The following is a 27,984-nucleotide window of genomic DNA, read 5'->3' as shown; positions in this document are numbered from 1 at the left end:
CAACTGGGTGGAACAGGCATCTCTCCTGTGTCTCATACTATTTAGTATTTTCAGTAGTGGCTTGGGGATAGAATACAGATTATGTTTATTCCATTTACAGATGGTAGTAGGCTGGCCACAACAAGTTGGAGGACAGAATTCAAATTCAAAATGGTGTTGGCCAGTTGGAGAAGCAATCTGGAAAACTGGAAGCAGTTCAATGTGGAGAAATGAGAATTTTCATATTTAGGTGGGATTAAGCAGCTTCAACAGCTTGGAATAGGGAATCATTGGCTAGGTCTTTAGGAAAGGATCTAGAAAACAGAGTAGCTCTCCCTTGGGTGCAAAACCAGAAACACAGGCTGTATGATACAGGAAATTATGGTACTCACCATCAGTAGATTACCATAGTTAGCAGTTAGCATTACACTTCACAAAGGAGGTGAGTTAACTGAAGGGAGAACAATGAGAGTGATCAAGATTTATGGGGAATGTTTGGAGAACTGGTGGTGTTTCATCTACAGGAAATCACATCTGAGGTGAAACATGTCTTCAGATACGTAGTCTGGGCTGCTCCAGAAAGAAAAGAGCTACTTTTTCTTCAGAGGAGATCACCAGGGCTTAGCACAGTTCTACTTACAAAATGAGAACGTAGAGCACTACTCTTATAGCCCAGTAGCATGGTGGTAAGTCAAAACATGGTGTACGTTGATCTCTTTAATAGAAAGCTAGTTCCCAACCTCCAGTGACTTGAAAGAGCCAGGATTCTTTTCTAGGGAAGAAATAACAATCAAATAACATAATTTTGCAGCAGTTAGGTCTTGTTTCACTTTTATTCCTGTCTCCCTTTTTGTACATGAAATCTTTGTCAAATATATATTATAAAACTATAAAATACTTTTTCTTTCTGCTAAGCATTGACATAGTTACAGAACTGGAAGCTTTACAGGTAATGCATGCAGGAGAACAAGGATGGAGCTACATGTTGTGAAGGAGAAAACAAGAGCATCATGTCATTAAGGATGGATTTGATCTGCTAGAAATGAAGATAAATCATTGGAGAACATGAGTAGCACATCTTACAGTGTTCTTTGCAGAATTCTTTACAGTATTCAAAAGTGGTTATTTTAATGGGGATTTCAGCTTTTCATTAATACAACAAGAACATAATTTAGAGGTAATTATTACTAAACTTCTATGTATATTAACCTGGCTTAAGAAAGGAAATACTAGAAGGCTTACTGGAAAAAAGTGGAAAGACCAAAATTATGAAAACAGCTAATTTTTTTTTTCTGAAGTGAAACATAAGTATTGTCAAGAGTTGTTAAATCATAAGATAAAAAGAATTCACACTTATTTCAGAAAGAAAATTAGTTTCTTCAGAGTCCCCACATCAAATGAATGAAGCTTTGTCTGTTGAAGTGGAAGAGATAACATGGGGTTTATGATCTTCCAAGTGAGACATCTTCAGTGTTATTGAACATTAGCTACAATGAAAATGTAATTCCCTACTCTAGGTCTTCCAGTAGCTCTTCAACAGGAACCTCCTTTCAGAGCATTCTCAGTTCATCTTTTAAAACCTCAATATGACAGATCAATTGGTGACTGCACCTTAGAAAAAAAAAAGAGTCGACAGAAATGAAGGCAAAGGCTTGAACTTGATAGAAAGTTGCAGCCGCCTTTTCTTCTAAGAACATCACCTTCAGCGTAGCACAAAGTGAGCAATTTAAAAGTGATTGAAGCACTTTGCCCTGAATACTCTCATTCAGACAGATTTAAATTTCTAGTTTCATATTATATACTGCAAGTGAAGAGACAGAGGAAAGAAATTAAAGGAACAACTAAAAGAATCAACTTTGACGTTAAAGCAGATGGTCCGTCGCACATGAGAAATGATCCAATAATGGATACAGGTACCCATAGAGAAAAATGAGTTCCTACTTAATGCTATTGATTTTCTGTCTGAAAAGAAAAGCAAAGAATATTGTGTCCAGGTTGGTACAGATGTTGTCTGCTAGTTCAAAAGATAAACATAAAAAGGGATCTTTTTGTTTGTTCAAATGATGGAAATTAAGAGAATGAAGCTATTTACATGTTTTAAAAATCACTTTAGTCATTTGTATGGTAGATTATATTAAACTGTGAATTAATGTAGCATCTGACACTCTCATATGGCACATTTGGGAAGTTCAAATGCTTTCCTACAGCCATCAGTCTCGTGTTTGCTTGATTTAAGGAATAGAACTGATATTGCACCTTCCCAACAGTTCATGGAGGAACTCCATGTGAAGTTGTTGACCTAATTTTCATTTCTAGTTGGCTTGCATTGCATGAAATAACCTAAATACACCTCTGTGTCCATTTTGCACCATCTAAGCAGTATTCTGTCACATTTTTGTCAAGAGAATTCAGATTAGAAGATCTTCATACTTTAACCAGAAATAAGACAGACATTCACATTTCTGTTGAGCCCAAAGTGTGCTGAGGACAGAACACAGAGGACTTTATTGGCTTAGTTTTACAGAGATACTGCATTACAAAACCTATTATGTTGTGGTTTTGAGGGATAGAAGACATACAAGTCTACTGTCACAGTCACAGTGTAAAAAAATGCATGTGTAATTAACAGCTACAACCACACAGGGAGAAAATATATTCTTTGACTTATACTGTGCTTTTTATAATTAGAGATTGTAATTATTTTTTTTAGCTAGCATCACTGATTATTAATTCAATTGCCAGATTTTGGTCTGCATTTAGGAAGAAGTGCAGAAATGCAGTAGGTAGGCCCTAAACCTACTTTTCTTCCTTGTAACATTTACAAGCTTTGTACATGACATATGTGGGAAGAAGTTATGTCACAATTTATGTCGCGGTAGTAAAATTTGAGAGTAGAATCAGAATGGATAGATAGTCAAAGTCTGAAAGATGTCAGTTCTGTTCAGCATGCTCAGTGTGCCTCTGTGGTGATTCAGCTTAATTTGGTTAAACTGTTGATCTCTGAAAATCGCTGCTTTTAAATATTCTAGAATGGCTTGTCAAAACCTAGCAGCAAAATCCACTGAGCATTCTCTGTCTCCTTCCCCATCACGGCTCTGCTTTCTGAAGGCAAATGGTCCATTTAGAAAAACTCTCTGAAGGGACTGCATGACCACAAGATCAGCCATCTTTCTTGTAAAGTGCCATGGCAACGGAGAAGAAACTGTAAGACCTTTTTCTGTGTATCTTAGAGCTGCCTCTTCTTGCTAAGATGGAGAATAGAAGAGAAAGCAAGCTACCTAACATCCAAAGGAATGGGTGGGAAAGAATAGTTATGGGGGTATGATGTTTGTCACGATATGAGAACGGCACAAGCTAGGATCAGTAAACAAACAGGGAGGAAATTAAATTCTCTCATTAACAGAACATATAAATAAATCTGAATCCCAGTGTTCTTTTGCTGTTGTAAAATATATCTCAAATCTGCTAGTAAAGTGCATCTTATTTCCCTCTACCATCTAACCTGTACTGCAGTTTACTATTTATACAGTGACATACAGTAGTGTCTACTCAAAATTTATAAGATTAGAATCCTATTATTATAGAGATCAACATAGGTGAAATTTGCATTCACCTCTAATTAATCATTTTCTCCCTGAAACTGGAAGAGTAATATGGCTGTGCTAACATTCTAGAAGGTAAACAGAGTGATTCAAATAATAATGCAGGTCTGCTATCCCGGCATCAATCCATGCCAATATAATGGAAAGTTATGAAGGACTTACTAAAAAATTTAAAAATAATAGGAAAAAAAAAAGAGAATGGAACTATAATGAATGCCAGTCAAAGCATATTTATAGAAAAAGAGGCCTAGTCAAAGAAACTTGATTCACATGCATTGTTTACTAATTGATAGAAGCAATATATACAGATTCGTATAAGGTGGTTGAATTGGTTCTAAAAAGAACCTAAAACATTCTATTTCAAGAAAGAAGCCTACACAATGTCAGCACATGCTGCTCTGGTTGAAGAGCTTGGAACACAACAGAGCAGTTGTCAATAAGGAGTTGTCATCACAGTATCACAGTATAACTAAGGTTGGGAGAGACCTCGAGGATCATCGAGTCCAACCTATCAACACAGACCCCATGACTAGACCATGGCACCAAGTGCCACGTCCAATCCCCTCTTGAACACCTCCAGGGATGGTGACTCCACCACCTCCCTGGGCAGCCCGTTCCAATGATGAACAACTCGCTCGGTGAAGAATTTTCTCCTCACCTTGAGCCTAAACCTCCCCTGGCTCAGCTTGAGACTGTGTCCTCTTGTTCTGGTGCTGGTTGCCTGGGAGAAGAGGCCAACCCCTTCCCGGCTACAACCACCTTTCAGGTACTTGTAGAGGGCAATGAGGTCACTCCTGAGCCTCCTCCAGGCTAAGCAATCCCAGCTCCCTCAGCCTCTCCTCATAGGGCTTGTGCTCAAGGCCTCTCCCCAGCCTTGTTGCCCTTCTCTGGACACGTTCAAGTGTTTCGATGTCCTTCTTAAACTGAGGGGCCCAGAACTGGACACAGTACTCAAGGTGCGGCCTAACCAATGCAGAGTACAGGGGCACAATGACCTCCCTGCTCCTGCTGGCCACGCTATTCCTAATGCAGGCCAGGATGCCATTGGCCCTCTTGGCCATCTGGGCACACTGCTGGCTGAGTGGAGTTTACCTTGCAGAGGGATTCATGCTAATACTCTTGGTCGGCTAGTGGAAGTCTAATGCTATTCAATATTTTCCTTGTTATTTTAGTAAATAAATGGTACTGAATGTATTTGTAAAATTTGTGAATAATAAAATGAGAGAAATAAGAAACACTGAATGAAGGCAGGGCAGTTTTTCAGGATTGTTTTATGAAGTTATCGTTTCATTAAGTTCTGCCCATTCAAAGAAAGTTACATTTTAACACTACCAGAAGCAGGATCGTATCTTTAGGGACAGAAAACATACTGTCTGCTGGTCTATAGGAAGAGGAGGTGTTTCCCTGAAAACAGTGATTCTGAAAAGATTTCAAGGTCACAGTGGACATATAACTCAGTGTGGGTTCCCATTGTAATGATGTGGCAAAGACAGGTCATTTGAGTAGGAAATGGACCTCTTGAGAGGCCATTTAAATTTTGGATATGAAATTGGCACTGGAATCCTGGATAAGTTTCTCTGGCTTACATTTTAAAAAGAACAGTGAGCACTTTGCATGGATAGAGAGCCACAGAAAAAAATTCTGGAGAATTACCCTGTAGTGAAAACTGAAGAGCCCAGTCTGCTGTGAAGGGATAGGGATGGTGGGAGGGGAGGGAGGGAGAGGTTTTTCACAAGTTATTTGATTACAATTGTACAAATACTTTCCTGTGGAGAAAACCCCATATTCTAAAGGCTTTTACATTTTAGGGGAGAATTGCATATTACAATATTGTGCTGGTATCACAGAATTGTCAGGGTTGGAAGGGGCCCCAAGGATCATCTAGTTCCAAACTGCCTGCCATGGGCAGGGACATCTTCCCCTAGATCAGGTTACCCAGACCCATGTGCAGCCTGGCCTTAAAAACATCCAGGGATGGGGCTTCCACCATCTCCCTGGGCAACCTGTTTCAGTGTCTCACCACCCTCATGGTGAGGAACTTCTTCCTAATATCTGATCTAAATATCCCCTCCTCTAGCTTGGATCCATTCCCCCTAGTTGTATCATTACCTGACACACTAAAAAGTCCCTCGACACCTTTCTTGTAGGCCCTCTTCAGCTATTGGAAGGCCACAATAAGGTCTCCTCGGAGCCTTCTTTGGACTGAATAGTCCCAACTCTTTCAGTCTGTCCTCATAGAAGAGGAGCTCCAGCCCTCTGATCATCCTCATGGCCATGGCCCTTCTCTGGACACATTCCAGTATGTCCATGTCTTTGATGGGAGCCTGGAGATGCTGGAATGGAAGAATGTAATTTCTGTAAATTTTGTACATGGTTCTGCAGTCTCAGGGACGACTGAAAACTGTGATTGAAGAACTGTGAGAATTCTGGATGTTATTTCACGTTTCTGTGAGCTGAAAAGGCAGAAAGGGACATGTCATAACTCTCTAAATAAAATGAGAATAAGGTTTAATTTTAGTGATTGCATCTTGTTCTCAGCTGCATATTATAGGGATGGCTTTTTCTGCCATATGCTACTTCAGGAACAATTTAAATGGGCTTCTCTCATGGAATAGTAGTAGTACAAAGAAAGCAATACAGAATAATAAGAAGCAAATATAGCAAGCCAGCAACCTCTATGTTCTTCTGTTTGCAAACTATATACTCACATTTTACAATGCATGGCTTTTTGTTTGATAAAACTTGACTACATAAAACTTAGCAGTTCTCCTTGTTCCTTTGCAACACCTTTCTTCTCATTCTCCTTTCATGAAAGGTATGAAATCAATGTAATAGCTTTTTCCTCACACTAAAGGGAATATTGCAACAACTGTGGAGCCTGTAGTAGAAAATACTTGTGGGAATTATATGTTATTGTGGGAATTACATGTTGTTGTGAATGGTTGGTTGGGTTTTTTATTGTAGTGATATTCTTCAAATATCACTGAGCCAACCAGTGTTCGTGGACCTTCATACTGGTTTGTACTTTGTAGTCCATTTCTTATATCATACTGCCACAGTGCTATTGTAAGACATGTACTCCCACTAATGTGGCATTTAAATATGAAAAGAGACATTATGTGGAAGGAGTTAAGTCTTCATGATTTGAGATGGGGAATAAAGATAATGATATTCAAAGGACAAGGGTACTGTACACAGTGGGAAAAATGGTAGGGTAATAGAAATGACTGTCACCAGTGTGGAAGGATATAGAAAATATAGACTTCTTATCCTGAGAAAACAGGAAACTTCTCTTATGAGCCAGAAAGAACTGGCACATGAAATTGCAACTCTGCCAGCAAGGATTTTCAATTAATCTTTCAGTTCTGGGGTGGTACCATGTGATTGGCAAGTATCAAAAAGTTGGGTTTTTTTACAGAGGGGAAGACTACAGGATTGTTGTTTTGACCTTGATGTTGTGCAAGGTCTTAGGAAAAGTTTGAAAGGACAGAGTAATCAAGATCATGTAAATGGAGGTAAATGGAAAATGGGATAAGATATGAGATGGTTTTATTGAATGTAGATCATGTCAGACAAACCTCATCTTTCTTTGATAAGATAAGGAATTTATTTTAAAAGGGTAACACAGTGGACCTGATATATCTGGATTTAAACAAAGTTTGAAACAGTGTTCATAGAAATAATTTAAACAGAAAAGGACAGGAATTAGAACTAAAAGCTGGGTAAGGACTTTAGTGGGGCATTTTGAAAGAGGTTGTAAAAATGTAAGGATTTTTTTAATGGTATTTTTAAAGATTCATCTTGGGACTGCTTAATATTACACATTAGTGACTTTTGTGCAAAGCCAGTGCGTGCTTGTGAAATTTGCAGGTAACAGAGGGTTGGAAGGTATTGCTAGTATTAAGGAGAAGCTGTGTACAATATAGGAAGAGTGAGATGACTGACACTAAGAATCACCACAATGAGAAAAAATTCAGTACTAGAGAGTTATGTGTTTAGGAACCTGCTGCTGTGAGCTCACTGGTCAGCAGGGAAGCAGGAAGTTAGACCTCCATGTTTATTAAGATCACAGAATCATAGAATGGTTCAGGATGGAAGGGACCTTAAAGACCATCTATTTTCAATCCCTCTGCCATGGGCAGGGATATCTTCCACTAGACCACATTGCTGAAGGCCTTTTCCAACCTGGCCTTGAACACTTGCAGGGAGGAGCTATCCACAGCTTCCCTGAGAAACCAGTTCCAGAAATTCACCACTCTCACTGTAAACAATTTCTTCCTAATATCCAGTCTAAATCTACCCTCTTCCAGCTTAAAGCCATTATTCCTCATCCTAGCACTGCAAGCTTTCTTGTAGGCCCCCTTCCGGTACTGGAAGGCTGCCTTCTCTTCTGCAGGCTGAACAACCCCAACTCTCACACCCTGTCCCATAGGGGAGGTGCTTCTGCCCTCTGATCATCTTCATCTCTCTTCTGGACCCACTCCATATATAAATGCACTAATAGTATTTTTCAGCTGTGATGAAGGTCACTGTAAATGTCAAAACCACATTTTCTTTGAGTATTGGAAAATATTTATATAATTGGGACAAAATAATGTTAAGATTTCATCAGGATTACTGGTATCAGTCTGACCATCTGTACTGGAAAGAAAGGTGTATTTAAACTGGACCAAACCCAGAACAGGTCTCCAAGGACCATTAATGGAATGCTAAAAAAGTCTTTTGAGATGAGATTAAAAGAATGTGGCTTGGTTTGACTGACCAAGATGAAGATTCAGAGAGGATATAATTACTTTCTAGAAACACATTTGGGGGTAAATAGTAAGTAGGGAGAAGAATTAAAGATAAAGGATAAGATCAAATGGATATGAATTAATAAATAATACATTTAGACAGGAATTAAAAGAAGTTCTTTTGCCATCAGAGAAGTGAACTTCCAGAACTGTCTTCCAGAGAGCTTAATGGGTGCAAGCAATCTGAACAAGGTGAAGTGTAATAAATTAAGGGTAAACCAGGGGTGGGCATGAGGCTGGAAAGTAAAGCTGATGGAATGAGGCTTTGTGCATTTGATTGTCATTCTTATGTAGTGCTATCACACATGCCTTTGCAAGGGGACCTTGGGAGTGACTTGTGGAAGATGGAAAGTGTGCATGTTCTTGTTCCTGTAGTGCCCAGTCTTGTGTTCCAAGACTGAACTGATGAATGATATTGATGCTGGAATTATGATTCAGAAAGTATGTTTTATTGATGAGCCCATGTTCTTTGTTGTTTGATTTTATTAAAGATTGGTAGCTTCTCTCTCAACAGCTGAGGTGCTAATCACGGCTTTGCGGTTAGTTACCAGCTGACTAACTACATTCTCTCCAATGTCTGAAGTGGGCATGACATTCTTCATCACTGTCTGAGCTGCTGTGCAGTACCATTGTGTGCTTTTCTGTCTTTGAGAGTTTGGATGCATTTAAATTACACTGCAGATAAATTTATAATCGTCATCATGCTCTCTTACAGAGAGCAGTTTCTAAGACACATTGTGCTGAGGCATTAACATTTATCATGTTATGTTGTTATTAAATTATTATGACTGGTATTTGAACTTCTTTACTCTTAAATGTAAGTATGAAAGCATTCCCTGCCTTAGAAGAGATTGTAATACTAAAACCCCAAACCAGGGATGGGGTGCTTGGTGCCATGGTTTAGTTGCTTAGATAGTATTGGATGTTTCCAACCTGGTTCCTCTCCTCTCCTCTCCTCTCCTCTCCTCTCCTCTCCTCTCCTCTCCTCTCCTCTCCTCTCCTCTCCTCTCCTCTCCTCTCCTCTCCTCTCCTCTCCTCTCCTCTCCTCTCCCTCTCCTCTCCCTCTCCTCTCCCTCTCCTCTCCCTCTCCTCTCCCTCTCCTCTCCCTCTCCTCTCCCTCTCCTCTCCCTCTCCTCTCCCTCTCCTCTCCCTCTCCTCTCCCTCTCCTCTCCCTCTCCTCTCCCTCTCCTCTCCCTCTCCTCTCCCTCTCCTCTCCCTCTCCTCTCCCTCTCCTTCTCCTCTCCTGGTAGCTCACACGGTAATTCAAGGCCAACGAGTATTTTTACTTCCTGAAAAGAAAAATGCAGTGCCAGTAGAAGGTGTAAAAAAGAAAAAGATTTGTAAGAAATTCTAATGGGAAAAAAAATTAAAATATCTTCTATCCATTTTTAAGCTTTTACAGAGTTACTGAAGCAGCTATGCTGCTCATAAAATACTCAGTGCATTTTAAAAAATCTGAAATAAGTTACCATGATATTTGAAATATTGACACAGAGGTAAATGTTGTACTTGTTGCTGGGAATGAAACTGAATTTCCAAAGTACAAACAGTTAAGCCAGTGCTTCACTAGAGAGCATTCAGAGCAAACCTCTTTCATATGGAAGAAACAAATTTGTAAAATTGTAATCTATTTAAAAAAAAAAAAATCTTTAAAGTAGATTTGCAACATTTATTTTATGGTCATTTTTTTGACAGGTTATCAAATTTGGGACTTTTTTAGGCTTTCTGGTCCTTGCCCAATGTGGCAGATACATCCAAACTCAGTGTTTGTTATTCCAGGGCACAGAAATTGCCTTTATGCCATCGAGAAACAAGCTGTCATGGGATATGGTGTCAAAAACCTTTCTCTAAGGGGTCCAGAAGGGACACACTTCTTAGCCTGAGAACATAGTCTTTCAAGTTTTTACTCTAAAACCTAAAAAAATAGACCATCTCCCTGAAGATCACATAGTTGTGGCTATGTGTGGCATCTTTTCATTTGATCTTTTAAAGGAGGAATTATAAAGCAAGACTAGGAAAAGCTGTAGGGAAGCCATGGCCTACAGGGTTTTTTTTTAGTTTCTTCTTCTCTTCCATGGGAAGAATGTACCTCCTTCTCCCCTCTACCCCTGCTTTTTCATTTTATAGCCTCCCCTACTAAGAAGAGAGTTTTCATCTTTTCTTTCTAGCAGTCTAACAAGTCACAGCTGTTAGTTCAAGCAGCATGTAGGAGCTACTTTCCTGTTTTCACACAGTGGGAGAATTTAAATGCAGAGCAAACCAGGAAGGGGTTTATGTGTGTTACCCCTGACACAGAACTGTTAAGTGAGTTCCAGTTTAGAATTTGTCAGATGAAATGGAAGAGAGCAGCTCCTGTAATCTGTTTAGTCACTAGCCTTGGATCCTATCTCAGTGTTCCCTGCATCTGGACTGACTGGATCATTCATCTATAGCAATGTGCTGCTTAAGTTTGTCTGGCCAAGGTGCCATCAGTTGTCATCTTTGGAGGAAATGTCAAATAATCAAACAGTAACTAATGCCTCAACATCTTTAGGAAGCATTTTCTCTGAACTAAATGAGAGTCCAGGAAAAGGAGTCCTTTGTGTGAGGGAAGTCAATGTTCAAAGACAACTTTCTGTCACTGAATTTTTTTAATCTGTAGATCCCATCTTGTTGGCATAAACCTCTCAGAGTCACATTGTTCTTTTATTACACTTCACATTATTCTTTTGAAACTCCACTTAATAAAAATCGTGTTTAAGCAAGAGAACATCTTTGAAAGCATTGCTGCTAGTTTAGGTAGCTCTAGAGTTCACCTTCTGACTTTTCTTCCAGGTATTCCTTAGCATGGGCAGTTGCTGCTAAGGTTCTATTCATCTATCATCCATTCTTCTGGCAAGAAAAGATTCTTTATCTGTCAGTGCGTAGAAATTCAGGCATCACCCTCTTTCAGGGGAATACATCTTCAGATGGTTTCAGTGTCTTGTGGCACACCTTGCAAGTTCACTGATAGCCAAGTATACTCCCTGTGCCAGAAATCACTTAAAACCTTCTTATTTTGACTTAGATACAGAAAGAGAGGGCAAAGGGGTTTGATATAGGGGGAAAACGGAAGCTAAGCAAGATCTTTATTTTGTCCACCATATATATAGACTTAAATTTGATGGTTCTATTCAAAGCCTTAAAAGGTGCTATTAAATGTCCCTGCTATTAAAAAAATGGGGGAGTAGAGAGAATTAGTAAATGTCCTTGGACTGCTGGATGCCAGTCCTGGGTTAGTTGGGTCATAGTATCATAGTATCATAGTATCATTCAGGGTTGGAAGGGACCACAAGGATCATCTAGTTCCAACCCCCCTGCCATGGGCAGGGACACCCCACACTAGATCAGGCTGGCCAGAGCCTCATCCAGCCTGGTCTTAAACACCTCCAGGGACGGGGCCTCGACTACCTCCCTGGACAACCCATTCCAGGGTTTCACCACTCTCATGGTGAAGAACCTCCTCCTCACATCCAGCCTGAATCTCCCCACCTCCAGCTTCATTCCATTCCCCCTAGTCCTTACTTTATAGATGAATAAAAGGGAAACACGTGGGAAATGAAAAATAGCATGGTGTGTAACTTTCATTTGTGTCATAGCATACAGAGTAACTTCTGGGACGTGGCAGGTCCAGCATTCTTAGATGCTCAAAGGCTTTTCCTAATTTTGATTTGTTTAAGGCACTGCTTTCTGGTCCCTGACTCACAGAGAATTATGCCAATTAATAATTTTTGTGTCTGCCTGTATCAGACCTTCATTAGAAGGAAAGCAAACATAAGGAAGATAGGAAAGACCAGAAAAGAATCTGTGGGAAAGCTGGGCACACCACAACTTTGGGGAAGGAAATCACAGAATCACAGAATGATTTGGGTTGGTAGGGACCTTACAGATCATCTAATTCCAAACCCTCTTCCACGGGCAGGACATTTTTCACTAGACCAAGTTGCTCAAAGCCCCATCCAGCTTGGCCTTGAACACTTGCAGGGATAAGGGATCCACAACTTCTCCAGAGGTTGCCTCACCACCCTCACGGTGACGCATTCCTTCCTTAGATCTACTCTACATTTACCCTCTTTCAGTTTAAAGCCATTAACCCTTGTCCTGTCACTACATGCCCTTGTAAAAAGCCCCTCTCCAGCTTTCTTGTAGACCCCTTTTAGGTAGCGGACATAGTCTAAAGCAGCCTGAAAACAGACATGTACAAACCCTCCTGGTCATCCTGCTGGATATGGAACTATTTATCTACACAGCCTGCTACCATAGCCTAACATGAAAATATCTGCCAGGCTTCAGATGCTCCAAGCAGCCAGGAGGAATAGGAATTTGAGGTTCATCCTCGGCACATGAAAGATTCATCTAAATGTAGTAGTACAGAGATTGTCTAGTACTGGCTCCTCATCTAACCATTTGTGTAGCTTTATCAAGGATGTTAAAACCAAAAAAGCCCTAAAGGAGCGCTAACAGCCATTAAACTGGGTGGGAGAAGAGGGGCAGGGATGCATAGAAATTCTGATGATGAAACTTCTTCCTTTCCCTGTCTCTTGAGTTGTTCAGTCTGACAACCTTCCGGTCTACAAACCTAAAAAAGTTGCCAAACAGCTACAGTAAAATAATTTCCAGAAAAGGGTGGCATCGGATTTATTTCCTGCATCCTACCCTGTCTTCTTGTGGTTTTGGCTGCAAGACTGCAAGTCTAAAACAGAGAGAAGTGTCATCGACCCCTAGAGACGGTGTCCAAACAATTGAGTATGTTTGGAGGAAAGGTTTATTCTTTGTCTCTCCCCATACTTGTGGCTGCCAATTATTGAATAGTTATGGCCAGACACAGACTCACTGTGGTTCATGGCTGGCTCTTGCATTCAGAAGTATCTGGAATTGTTCAGGGAAGGCTAAGGAGGTGTCCAACCATTTCGTCAAGGTTCCTTTGATATTTTGTGGTGCCGGTGGTCTTTAAGCATGATGGTTTCTCTCAGGAGGCATTACTGACTCATATTTCAGAGACTAGGCTAGTATATTAACTTAAATAGAGAGATGAGCATTCCTTTTCTGTTCATCTGAGAAACTGGACTTGCTCAGATCTTTTCAGCTCAAGGCAGACAAGGTTTTGGAAATGCTGAAAGCCACAGAGTTCACAGCCAGTTTTCAGGGCTTGAATCAAACTCTGCTTTTGCAGGAAATCTTTTCAGTTCTGTAAGTGACAGCAGTTAGCAGTCCTCTTTTAGGAACTAGCTACCTGCAAAGAGCACAAGAATCTGCCAGTCCTAATCAGAGAACACAAAAAACCACTTCTCTTGCAGTTTTCCCTGTTCTGCCCCATTAAAAAAGAAATCCAAATTGCCCCTGAAATCCAGAGTTAAAGCCAAAGTTCAATCTAGATATAATTCATGATTATGACTGAGAGATCTAAAGCCAGAGAGATGGTTTACTTTATCTTCTTACAGTGATTCTTTGTCTTGCATTTCTCTGGGTCATTTGATTTGAAAGTCTCAAAAGAATGGTGATTCTGAGTAGAAACAGAACCAAAGCTGATAGGTCTTATCCCCTTCTGCTCCTGGTATCTTGCTGATGAAATAAAACCTTGAAGAGTATTGCTTGGCCATGGTGCAAATGTGAATCATTGAAGACATTGCCAGGGCCAAGAAGAAGCAGTTAAATTTCTGTATTCTTTTTCCAAACACATACACATACACAATTTATATTTACTGGATTCAGATCTCTGCAATTTGGACAAATATCTCAGCAGAAGGAAATTCTGGATGCTTTACTAGAGGAGAGTAATCAATCCTGCCAGTGTTCAGGATGGATTTGCATTTCTAGGCCTTTGAATCATTTCCATCTATAGCTCAGTAAGTCAAGAAAGTACATCATGTTCTTGGTGGGCTGTGACCACTGCCTTTCAAGCTGCTATCCTTCAGATCTTCAGTAGTCCTTAGGCTATCATTAACTGCTTGGCAATGGTTTTATCTTTGTTGCTAACATCTACAGGTGCATTAGTTATCTAGAGAACTTACTCCTTAGAGATCACTTTTACAGCAGGGTGGTTCATGCCTTCTGGGAAACTTACTGCATGAAGAATCCCTGTCAGAGTAAGATTTTCTTTTGTTTCAGGTTCTTCTCTTGACAGAGGCCACCTGGGGTCTCAGAAGGTTTACATATACTTGGACAGCTTCTAAAATATAATGCATACAGGAGATCAATATATCCACGTATATCCACAACAGTATACCCAGGATATTTTACTTTGTTAATTTTATACTGAAGATTGGATTGGATATGATCTATACCAGAACAAGAGAGTTTAAAGTACAAAACAAGCATTTGAAGTTTGAACTTGGTACATTTTCCATCAACGCGTTGAAAGACTTGATCCAATGCTGAACAAAAATACTTTGATGGAGATGCCCTTCTTTTAGCCTTCTCCAAAAATGATGACTTATAAGGAGTATCCAGTCCAAAAACCAGAGTTAACTCTTAGGTGTTTGGAGAAAAATGCTAACACAGAGCAAACTCTGCAATCAGTACACCTTTCCCAGCTCCCTTCTCTGGCAGCCAGGCTATAACACTCCTTTGTGCTCCAGTCAGAGCTTCTAACAGCATCATTTTTACAGTGAAATATGCTCATTCTCACAACTAAAGGTTTTTCCCTTTAAAGGACAAAAATTTGGGACATCTGATCCTGAGTTTTAGGATGCTTGCATCATCAGAATAAGCTTATCCAGATGTCATCTCTGATTCCATAGCAGTCCACTGCCTAGGTTCACACACAAGAGCAGACAAGAGCAGTTAGAGGTGTGCACATGCCTGTAGGACTCTGGTCTTACTGGCATCACAAAGACATGGTTGGATGGCTACTATGACTGCAGTGCTGGAATGGAAGAATACAGGCTCTTTAGGCAGGCAGGGGAAGTGAGAAGAGAGTGTCACCCTCTGTGTCAGTAACCATTTGGAATTCATGGAGCCCTGCCTGGGCATGGATGAGGACCTCAGAGAGAGCTTAGGAGTCAGGAGGGCAGGGACTAGTGACATTATACATGGGGTCTCTACCCTGGACCTCAGGAAAGCAGACTTGAGCCTCTTCAGAGATCTGCTTGGTAGAGTGCCTTAGAGTAAAGCCCTGGAGGGACTATGGGGACATGAAAGCATATTCAAGGATTGCCTCCTCCACCCCAATGCATCCAAACAAAGAGGAAGTCAGGCAAAAACTCCAGAAGGCCTGTATGGATAAACAAAGAGCTCCTGGACAAACTCAAACCCAAAAAGGAGACCTACCAAAAAGGTGGAAGCAAGGTGAGGTAGCTTGAGAGGAATACAGAGATATTGTCCAAGCATACAGGGATCAGCTTAGGAAAACTAAAGCCCTAACAAAATTAAATCTGGTTAGAGACATCAAGGGCAACAGGAAAAGCTTCTGTAGGTACATTAGTGGTAAAAAGAAGACTAGGGAAAGTATAGCTCTCTCTAGAAGGAAAGAGGCGGTCTCTTTACCCAGGATATGAAGAAGGCTGAAGTGCTCAACAACTTTTTCACCTCGGTCTTTTACTTCAGAAAGGCAGGGACAGGGAGAATAAAGACCCTCCCACTGTAGAAGATCATGTTCAAGCCCATGTAAGAAACCTGAGGGTACACAAGTCCATGGGGTGATACAGAGCAAAGGAGTTATACCTTAACTAATCTGAATCTCACAGGTAAAGCTTCAGATAAAGCCATGAAAGTTATTAAAGTCACAGATAAAATACTGCCATGAATTAGCTACTGATTAAAAGGCATAACTGTGAGATTTTCAATGTGACAAAAGGTTAATAGTGAGGTGCCACAAGGCACAGTACTGACTACTACTGTTGTGTGTAATATATTGAGCAGGGTGAATATGCTGAGGGGGGGAACAATGAGATGGCAAATATTGCAGATGACGTGAAAGCAAATCAGTCCCTGGAATTCAGATTCACAGCCAGCTTTTCCCCTGATCCATTGCATTTTTCATCACAGCAGATTCTCTTAGTCCTTTTCACTGTATTCATGAATGTAACTTGCACAATACAATATCCCAGCAACCTTATGCTTTCCATTCTGCTGAGTGAGTTTTATAGCTTTTTATTTTCAGCCTTGGGCTGACTTGAAAGACTGAATCCACGTCCCAGCCTGCAGACTGGAAGCACTTGATTAGTATTCAGGGCAGGTACTGCAGGAGGCTGTCTCTATGCGACAGCTCTCAATCCACTCCTCTGCTTTTTATGGCTCAGGGAAGAGAGAGTGCAAGGGAAATAGAAAAAAAAAACAGTGAAAGGAAAAAAAACGACTGCCTTTTTAAATTAACATATATATATATACACACACTTAATGGCATAAAGATGTGGAAATATCAACCAAGATAATGTATCTGCCTCAGTATCAGTAGCTAGTCATTCCCCCAGTAAATGTAAAAGCAAATTCCTGTTAAAGATGGTCACAAGGGAAGAAGCCAAGCCTGAAATACTAATTACCTGTTGAATTTATTATTTCTGCACTATTTTAAGAAAAAGCTTATGACTTCAATATGAAAAGCATAATAGCATCAAGTCATAATCCATTCTGCTGCTAATTTTCTTGTTTTCTGCTTGGGCAGATGGCTCCCTATCAAGATTGTAAAGCTAAGCCCATTGTAACTGTATGCATTTGCTCAGAGGGGGAAAAAAAGGAAGATATGTGGGAAAGGAAATGTGAGATATTATGATGATGATAATGATTTATCTGTGTTGTCTTAGCAAGATATGAAACTGGGGCAGGGGGGGAGAAGTACTATTTTTGTCATCAACAATCAGATCCCCTCCCTTTTTCCAGTTACAAATATCCCATCACAACGTGGCTGCTTGTTCATGGCTAAAATACTGTCACTTCTGGGTAGAAATATCATACCTGTTTAACAATGGAATGTTATACTACACACTAGTTTTAGGACCAAATATTACATGAGGAATCATAACTAATTTCTTCTTAAAATGAGATTATAAGGATCACCTTTTATATGGTTGTTACCTTAACCGGCACTAGAGCTCTTGCCTTACCCTCTTAGCCAATGGTGAGAGCACTTAACAACAAAATTCTTGGGGCCCTCAGTTTAGTTTGCTTAAAGAGGCTCAATTGTATCATCACCTTCCTCGCTAGGAGCCTGCCCTAAGAGCAAAGTGGTTGGATAGGGGCAATGTTTTTCTTCCCATTGGCTCTGTGCCTTTATGCTGAAAGGAGCACAAGATATATGGCTCCAGAAGAATGACAGACAAGAAGGGGCATGACTCACTAGCCTGGTACTCAGAGTTCTTACTTTGAAGATGGGATTTCAGCAGTTCACATTTCTCTCCCTTTATGCATCTTTGTGTAGCTCACCACTCATTCTTTTCAGTTCTCTGATTGGGGCATTTAATTTTCTCCTGGAGTACAGAAAGCCAAGGTACCTAATCTTCTTTGAAGGTCAGGAAAATAAAATTATGTTCTATTAAGTAAATTTTTTATTAGCAGCCTGTGGGTAGTTGCAAAGAGTGCCCATTTCATCAGAAGCAGAACTCAGGATTTTGATTATCAGGTTGGACCCAATGATCTCTGGAGGTCCCTTCCAACCCTTAACATTCTGTGATTCTGTAGATCACAGAATCCTAGACTGGCTCAGATTGGAAGGGACCTCAGAGATCATCTACTCCAACCTCCCCACCATGGACAGCGTTGCCTCACAACTAAACTCAGCTGCTCAAGGCCTAATCTGGCTTTGAACACCTGTGGGGAGGAGGCATCCACAATTTATTCCAGAATCTCAGCACTCTTATACTGAAGAACTTCTTCCTAAAATCTAGTCTAAACCTACTCTCCCTCAACTTAAAACCATTCCTGATTGTCCTACTGCTAGACACATGTATGAAAAGTCCCTCTGCAGCCTTCCTGTAGAATCCCAACAGTTTCAAACTTAAACATAGAAGATTTCACCTCAACATGATGAGAAACGTCTTTACAGTGAGGGTGATGGAACACTGGAACAGGCTGCCAAGGGAGGTTGCGGAGTCTCCTTCTCTGAAGACTTCCAAAATCCACCTGAATGCATTTATGTGTGGACTACCCTAAGTGATCCTGCTTTGGCAGGGGGGTTGTACCAAATGATCTCTTGAGGTCCCTTCCAACCTCTAATATACAGTGATACTGCACCAGGGGAGGTTTAGGCTGGAGGTTAGGAAGAAGTTCTACACAGAGAGAGTGACTGTCCAGTGGAATGGGCTGCCTGGGGAGGTGGTGGAGTCACCATCATTGGAGGTGTTCAGGGGAAGACTTGATAGGGTGCTTGATTGCATGGTTTAGTTGATAGGTGGTGTTGGATAATAGGTTGGATGCGATGATCTTGAAGGTCTCTTCCAACCTGGTTTATTCTATTCTATTCCACTGTGATACTGTAATTCAAGATCAATTGTAATGTCACTAACAGTGGAACATTTCCAGACATCAGGAGGTGTGGGGTTTTACTATCCATCTATCATGTATAATCCAGAATTATCAGTTTAGTTATTTGCATGCAGACTTATAAAATCCATAATCATCACTGTAAGTGAAAGCTAGAATTCCATCAAGGAGCAGCAACACCAAAAATGCTGGAAATTAAGCTCAAGTCTCTATACATCAGAGCTTGGATTTCTTGGGTTTAAGCTGTGTGTATGTATAACCTAGCACCTGTATTTTTCTGTATTCTGCATTTACAGTTTATTTGACACTCCAACTTCTGCTTGAGGGTGGAGCTGATTGTTTACATAGCACAATAGTGACAATTTCTACTAATTCTTATAGGACTAAGACATGCTGTCACCTGACACTAAGGGAGCACACAGGTTCTGGTAGAGATTCTTGGTGACAAGTTGTAGATACAACTTAAACTTTCTTTTCTTAACAGGGTATTATGATTATTACAGCACAGAATTTATGGCTGGAGTTGCATGAGATTCCTACCAGCATAATCAATGTAGTATGATAAATAAGTAGTGTAATACAGAATTTATAGTGTAACTCATGTTTCTAACCACCTAGACCCATCCAGGACTTCTAACTGCCTGATTTTCTGGACAGTGCTCTGTGTGGTGTTACACCTCCCTGTTCTGTGATGGGATCATCATCAGCACCTCTCTGGCTGGGTGCCTCAGACCTTCAAGGCCAGTAAGGAAGGGACTAATCATCCTGGCTCCTAGGAACCTTGAGGCTGGCAGGGAGGAGAAGAATAAATCTGTTTGATTGTCTGCTTGGTTCACAGGATCTTCAGGGCCTAATAATGAGCAGAAAGGGAACTCATACATGACTGACTTGGTCACAGAGAATGTCTTTGCCTCATAAAATGGTGTTAGTTATGCTAACCAAGGGTCAGGAGCAGGGGATATCAGTCACACACTCCTAGAAACACCAAGTCATTTTCTGCCTCTTTGAGACTGTGGTGGGTTGAAGTTTCCCCCCAGCTTTAACTTTTGCCAGACTAACTCAGTTAGAAGCAAATGAAGCTGTATTTACAAGCAAAAACTACACTCTACAATGGAATGCAATGAATATGTACAAAATAAACAGTATTTACAATATTATACAGATACATTCAACACAAAACCCCCCTTGGTCAAGAGACCAAGGAAAGCTCCCTGCTTCTCCCTCCCTGCCTCCCCTACCCCCTTGTACAAAAGGGACAAGAGAGAGGAGAAGTTAGACTTAGCCAAAGCCAGCCAATAAGCAGGTTGTCTATCCCAAGCGAAGCAAAGCAGCCAGAGATCAGAAAAGGGAAGAATTGTTATGGTACAGCTTGTCTTATTCCAGATATTTACCCAATGAATTTGTCTGGAATAATCTTTTGTTTTCCTTTTTACACCCAATGGTGATTTATTTATATTTTTCTACTTTTCTGCTCAAAATCTGTAACTAAATTTTAAAGACATAGCCTAAAACCACCACAGAGACAAACACACACAAGAAACAGGCTTGAATTTACCTGTAGTGAAGCACCTTTGCCAATGAGAAGATTTACCTCACTCCTGAAACTAGGCTTTATTTTGCAAAATATTTTCATGGTATGTGAATGGATGGTAAAACATAAGTGTTGTTGCCCTTATGTTTAGGCTGCAGAGTCTTCTTCAGCACAATTATGTAGGTATGCTCTGCTAAGTACAAGGCATTATTGGCTGATTTCCTGGGACCTGTTTGTACCCACATTTTTAAGCAAGATCCTCATCTTGTGCTCTATGTGAGCAACAAAGAAAAGAATGAATTAAGATTTTATGTCAGTGTGACTGTTGGCATTTTAAATTCTGGAGTGTTTGACTTTGCAGGGATAATATTCTCTTAGTATAATCTCTTTGTGTGATATTTCTTGAACTCCATCATATGAAACCACATTGAATCTCATGGATCATCAATAGAGCTGGAACTTAGACATGCTTGCACAGACCTCTACCATTTGTGCAAGCTGACCTTAGCAACACACAGCTATCCTTTCTGAGAACCAGCCACTAAAGGCAAAATGAGACAAGCACTTCATGAAGGGATTTCATGGCTATTTGCTGACAATGGAGGAACTATAGGATTCAGGAAGCTTTGTCCTGGTACTGTCCATGTGCTAATGGCTACAGACCCTCACTCTAACTCTCTTCAGTCTATCTCCTTCTGTATTTGGAAAGAACCGCCCTGTCAGCTCAGTTCAACCTGTAGTAGGATGCTCTAACTATGGGTGAAATACTCAAGTACTAGCCTCTTAAATGTACTGAATGTACACAGCCATTGTAGACCTTATTGTGTCAGGTTGTTTTCCACCTTACCAGCATGAATTACCTAGGGAACGAAGAAGAATTTCTCTCTACCAGGGGCTACTCTAGTATTTTGTCTGCAGTTCTGAAGCATTAAGTCACTGAACCATCTGAAAATGTGTAAGAATTTTTTATCATGGACAAAACAGTATCATTTTCTATGAATCATTCACCAGAAAGGTAGAACCATCTATGCTGACATTGTACAAAGTATCAGCCTGAGGCAGACAGCCCAGAAAATTTAAATTCAGATTATTAAAGCACTTACAAATTCAAGTGTTAGGTAACTATCACTCTATTATATCAGCTCTTGACAAATGCAAAACTTTCCAGGTGAGATCTGAAACATTAATCAGGGAAATACATGAGACTCAGAAACTGCAGATCAGATTTCTTTCACTGCCAATATTCAGGAAAATCAGTAAACAAACTAATCAGCCTGCTTATTTAAAAACAACATTTTAAAGAGCTTTTGGGTTCAGTATCATAGATTTTGGTAGCAAGGGCATTCAAAACACAAAAGTTTATCTGGATTGTCTCCTTTCAGCACTTTCACAGTGTCACACAGTATCACAGTATCACCAAGGTTGGAAGAGACCTCAAAGATCATCGAGTCCAACCTGTCACCACAGACCTCATGACTAGACCACGGCACCAAGTGCCATGTCCAATCCCCTCTTGAACACCTCCAGGGATGGTGACTCCACCACCTCCCTGGGCAGCACATTGCAATGACGAATGACTCTCTCTGTGAAGAACTTTCTCCTCACCTCGAGCCTAAACCTCCCCTGGCGCAGCTTGAAACTCTGTCCCCTTGTTCTGGTGCTGGTTGCCTGGGAGAAGAGACCAACCCCTTCCTGGCTACAACTACCCTTCAGGTAGTTGTAGAGAGCAATGAGGTCACCCCTGAGCCTCCTCTTCTCCAGACTAAACAACCCCAGCTCCCTCAGCCTCTCCTCATAGGGCTTGTGCTCAAGGCCTCTCACCAGCCTTGTTGCCCTTCTTTGGACACATTCAAGTGTTTCGATGTCCTTCCTAAACTGAGGAGCCCAGAACTGGACACAGTACTCAAGGTGTGGCCTAACCAGAGCAGAGTACAGGGGCACAATGACTTCCCTGCTCCTGCTGGCCACACTATTCCTAATGCAGGCCAGGATGCTGTTGGCCTTCTTGGCCACCTGGACACACTGCTGGCTCGTGTTTAGGTGGCTGTCAATCAGCACTCCCAGGTCCCTCTCTGTTTGGGAGCTCTCCAGCCACTCTGACCCCAGCCTGTAGCTCTGCATGGGGTTGCCGTGGCCAAAGTGCAGTACCTGGCACTTGGACTTGTTGAATGCCATCCCATTGGATTCTGCCCATCTGTCCAGTCGGTTGAGGTCCCTCTGCAGAGCCCTTCCATCCTCTAACTGACCAACATCTGCTCCTAACTTGGTGTCATCTGCAAATTTGCTGATGACTGACTCAATCCCCTCATCCAGATCATCAATGACGATATTAATGAGGTGACTTATAGTGACTTTTGGTCACTATAAATTGTGAGAGTTGTGAAGACCTTGGTATGAAACACCAGCCCGAACCAAAACAATTTACTTATTCTGATAGTTGGCTGGAAACAAACCCACATATGCCAAATATAAAATTGAATACTTGTATCATGCACATTCCTGTAATTACTGGTGTTTATGTGATGCTGTCAATCAGAAGTGTTTTATAGTCAATTGATTTAACGACACTTTAGTAACTGAATTTTAAAAACATACCCGGTTGCAGCCTTTTCTCTTTTTTTTTCCCCTTTTATTTGTGTAAAAAGCTAACTGGAATCTCTGTTGCAGGTATTATCACTCATATTAGGTGGGATTTTCAAAAGTTCTGCCTTTGGAACAAAAAACCTAACTTGTGTCCAACGTCTTAGAACAAACGTTAGTTTATATTCCCACTAATACAACTAGAAATAGAATGGATTTTCTGACTGCATAAACACTGGACTACTTCAATACTAAATTTGTGATCTGCCAGTTGAAGAGCAAAATCTGGACATTTGTTGATATGCTCAGGCTTACCCTGAGAACTTTTCCTTGTAGTATACCTGACCCAAGTAACAGCATAGTTTACCTGACTATGCTAAAACTAGAGATGCTCAGTTCTACTTTGTGTATATCTATGTGCTATTCACCTGTGTTTCACACAAGTGTATGGAATCATAGAATGGTCTGGGTTGGAAGGGACCTCCAAAGGTCATCTAGTTCAACGCACTCTTCCCAGAGCCCTGTCAAGCCTCACTTAGAATATCTCCAGAGATGGGGTCTCAACCACCTCCCTGGGCAACCTGTTCTACTGTTCCACTATGCTCATGGTAAAGAATTTGTCCCTAATATCCAATCTAAATCTGCTCTTCTCTATTTTGAAGTCATTGCCCCTTGTCCTATCACTATAGGCCTTTGTAAACAGTCTCTCCATCCTTCTTGTAGGCCCTCTTCAGGTACTGGAAGCCTTCTCTTCTCCAGGCTGAAAAACTCCAGCACCCTCAGCTTGTCTTCATCCTCATCCCTCATCCACCTCTACAGAATACAAGCTTAATATCTGTCAAGATTTTCTACTAAAGGGGAAACTAAATAGCCTTATAGCAGGGAAAACTTACTTTGGTTTACAGGCAAACAGTACATATCCAACCTGTACTAGGCCTAACCTCACTCCAGCTCTCCAGAGATATCTTTGACAAACATTCTGACGTTGCTAGTCTGGATGCTTGCCAGCAAACTTGGCATCTTGCTGGTGGATAGCGAGAAGCAGGAATTGATGGGAGAATAGATGGCAAAATGTAAAGGTATTTATATGCCTTTTTCTCATGTTAAGATCTTCCTGTGTAATCTTCAGATTTTTTGCTATACTCTTTTCAGTTACTTTGCTGAAGTAAATAGTTTATTGCTCTGTTTGCAATTTGTTGAGCAATAATGAGCCATCTGTAAAATGAATAATGCACTACAATAATACACCCTCTTGCATTTTTCTGAATTTTTAGATGCTGGCAATTCCTTTAGGTTTTGTTCCCTTCACCTTCATGGGCCTTCATGTGTAGGCTGAAATAGGCATCCTGTGTAGAGGGAGAAACCCTGGTCCAGAATGCAGTGTGGAGTGGGCACTGGGCAGGAGACTGAGGTAATGGGGTGCCCCTGGAGAGCCACTATATTCACAGGAGAGAAGTCTTTCTAGCAGGTTAGGAGGGAGCTCCTCTCAAATGCACTTAACCCAGTTATTAAAAAAGTCACACTTACTAGCCTTTGGTTTCATTTTAGGGGCTGAAGCCTATGGATATTCCTGGGGAGAAGACTTCAGTCATGAGGGGCTGAAGAGCTGCGTCATGACAGAAAAGGGGGAAAAAAGAGTGTCTAGGAGATGTTTGCACTTTGTGAATGTGCTGCAGGTTCTTCTGCAAAATAAACTCTGATGGCTTCTCAGACGTGTCTCCCCATCAAGAAGACAGGCTCACTGCCTAGCTTTTGAGAAGTTGCTATAAAGGGCTCTATTTGCAGAATCTCTTCTGGATGGAAAAGCTCTCATGGGCCCCATGGACGACATGGTACACTTAGACTTAATGAGTTGATTGAAAGCTTGTTTATCCCCTAACCATCAGGAGTTTAGTGTGTGATGAAATAGTCCTGTTTGTCTCCCTGTCTAGCAGGACAGCGTGACCAGGAGAGCACAAGATAGATAGTACTGATCAAAAGGCAATCAATATCCTAATCCAGAAAATACAGGAATTACATGATCAGTGGGCACATTCTTTCATGATGTTCTTGTATTCTTCCTTGTACTCAGCAAGGCTCTGTAGGACAGAAAGTGAAATCTTCTCTCAGTAGCTTTGTCAGAGGCCCTCTATGCCAGGCACAATTATCTAATCTCTTGGCCCTTTTCCTTCTTTCTGGGAAACTGCCTGCATACTTTCTGGGAAACTGCCTTACGATCTCAGGGTAACAGTTGTCCATGCCACTTGGGGGTAGTAGACTTGAGTACACTTGAGCTGGCCACTTGACAATTAACTTTTCTGTCTCTGCAGGACTGGTTGCAGGCATTAGGAATGAGCAGGTTGCAGTGTTTATGGACATGAGGACAACACCCATCATGCTACTGGCGGGCTCCAACTGTTTGCACAGAGTGACCCCTTATGCTAGAGTGGTTGAGACAACGTCCATCCTCCCTCTGCAGAACACAAAGCAGTCCTTCTGGTGCATGCAAATCTTTTTCTCCCTCCTCTGTTTGCTGGGAAGAGATCTGCATTTAATAGTCTCTGCTGTAGGAGTAAGTCTAGGTGATGTGGCAGAGGTGTTCTAAGCAGATTGTTCCCCTTCATCTAGGGTGAGGGAGAGGCCTGCAATCCCAAGCTCTCCTGGTCATCGAGAACTGTGTCCCATCCTATTATGTCCTAGTTAGTTCTTAAAAGTCTGATCCCTTCCAAGCCAGCTGCAGCAGGTGCAGAAGTTCCAGCAAGAGGCATCATGTGCATGTGTCAAAGTTGCAAAGCGGAGGCTGATGAACAGTGCTGGGTGAAGTCCTGTTTATATGGTCACAGGCTCTGGGTGAGGCCAGTGAGTCAGAGTGGAATACAGCTGCATGGATTTGTGTTACTGGAAGGCAAAGCCAGAGGGTAACTCCTGTGCTGTTGTTCTTACCTGTGCATTCACTGTGTGCTCAGGGAGTATGGGCACAGCCTGTCTCCTCAAAAGGTCCTCAGACTGGAGTAGTGTGTTTAGCCCATGCCACATGACCCAGCTATATAAAATGTGCTCTGACATGCCTGCCAAAGGTATAATTAGAATGTGTGTTTACCCAGTGTAGTCACTGGCAATGGAAGTAGAGAAAAAGAAATGTGAAGTTAAAATTGTCTCCACGTGCTGTATATTTCTACTCTCTTTATCAGAGTGGAAAATGTTACGATAAAAGCTCATAAGTACAAGTGCTGAGAATTTGTTACTGCTGTGTGGCTGTGTGTGTTTGCTTGAAAGACAAACTGAGCTCTATTCAGCATCTAATTACTCAAATTCTTTAATGCCATAATAAGATACAGCAGGAGGAATTTGTGTGAATCCAGCAAAAAGATGAACACGTGCAAAGGTTTTAGGATGTAATCTTGATTGACACAGAGTAGGTGACATTCTTTTTTCTCTCCTGTCCTATGCTAGAGATTTTCTGTTCATAAAAGGAAGTCTTTTAAAGGAGGCCCTCCTTTATCATAGCCCAAACTGATCACCCTTAATGCATAAAACAAAAAACCCACATACATTTGTATGGAATAAAACCCCAAAGCAAAAATTACAGCAAACCAAAATCCTAACAGTAAGGCACATATTTTACAAGGTGTAAATACTCTAAATAGGAAAAGGAAGGAATCCATGTAGAATGCTAATTGAGCTATTAGAGAGATATCATTAGTTCTTAATCTTCTGAGGCATGCACAAAGATTTTGAATGTATAATTTTAGGAAAGTTTTTATCTTAATTTAGGCCCAGATTCACCAAAACATTTAAATACAGACATGAAATTATTTATATGCTAACTGCCCTTGATTCTGTTGGGTCATAGAGGAGCAAAGTGCTCACCAAAGACACTGTTTATGGAAAGGACTTGGGAAACTGTAACTTCCTGCATTGCATAAACTTCCTTAGTCAAAACAACTAGAAGCTGAGACAGGTTTGGCTCTTGTTCCTTCAATGTACAAGATCTGCTAATGCACAGCAATTGGCACAGAAAGACTGACTCAAGTGGAGGCACAGTATGGGACTGTTACATGTACATGTTACTTCTCATGTAAGTGCAGGAGCTGGAGGGATGATGGAGTAACTGTGCAAGTAGGACCTGCACTGCTAGGATTCCTGTCCAGCTGCAGCAAAGAAGCAGCCTGAGACTGGCTGTCGTTATCTGAGCAGCAAGTGTTGGTTTGGCTGGAAAAAGAGACATCCATATTCTGGAAAGTTCCCTTCCCACTGTTCTGTGAGCTCTGTGTAGCTTTGCCAGCAGGAGCTTCTTCCTCTTTTTCTTTTGTTTAAATATAGTAAGAATTTAAGTAGATTCAAAGGAGACCAACCTTCAAAACTGTCAAATCCATGTGAAACTGACAACCTGACAGACAACTGGCAATAGCTGTACTTACCGTAGATCCCATGGTATGCTGTTGGAAGTCAGGTTATTAATTCTTACTGTCTTGGCCAAATCCAGTGTGCTTTATTATTTTCTGCTTCCTTCAAGCTCTCTTCTGCACTTTCAGTAACATGTGGAAGTTTTCTTCGTCTCCTCACTTAAGCTTAGGCACTATTGCTTGCATGATGCTCCAGGAGATGGTAAACTGATAGTAAGCAACAGGATTCAAATGTGCATACCTGTAAGACTTACTCCTCTGAGCTCCTGCACATGGAATAAAAACTACTGCTGTACTTTTACTCTAGGAAAGCAGAAGGAGCTGAAGGAGGTTTAAGCTGAAGTGGTGTTAGCAAGTCACCATAAAATGGACAAAAAAGGATACTGTGCAAGCAGAATTTTCCTCTGACTCAGCCTACAGAGTTGATCTAGCTCACAGAAAAACATGCATTGCAACATTTTAAGAAGTACAGCAAAGCCCATTTCTGCATTCTTGGGTGATTCTGCTAGGTCCAAAGGGTAAACTTGCTTCAGCATAACCCATTGTTTGCTTTGGAATCTCAAAGATTAAAGGTGTCCATATGTGTCAGTAATTCTCATGGTTATTGTTAAATATTTCCTTTTATTATCTGTATAATAGCAGTTAGAGATTAGAAAAAACAAGGTAAGTTCTCAAGTGCA

General features: G+C 41.1%; 1 long non-coding RNA gene across 1 annotated transcript; it reads right to left on the bottom strand.

Moving 5' to 3' along the window:
• Positions 1-622: 622 nt before the first annotated feature.
• LOC137446262 (uncharacterized) lies at positions 623-27,553 on the bottom strand. Its single transcript, XR_010988601.1, has 3 exons — positions 27,320-27,553; positions 25,842-25,966; positions 623-751 (listed from the first exon to the last, which is right to left on the bottom strand). It is a non-coding gene; the product is annotated as an uncharacterized lncRNA (long non-coding RNA).
• Positions 27,554-27,984: the final 431 nt, after the last annotated feature.

This window comes from Melanerpes formicivorus, unplaced genomic scaffold, assembly GCF_026170545.1.
Source record: "Melanerpes formicivorus ecotype bairdi unplaced genomic scaffold, bMelFor1.0.p_v2 SCAF_17, whole genome shotgun sequence".
Classification (NCBI taxonomy): domain Eukaryota; kingdom Metazoa; phylum Chordata; class Aves; order Piciformes; family Picidae; genus Melanerpes; species Melanerpes formicivorus.
Note: the sequence above shows the minus strand (reverse complement) of the source record. Positions and strands in the feature narration are given on the sequence as shown.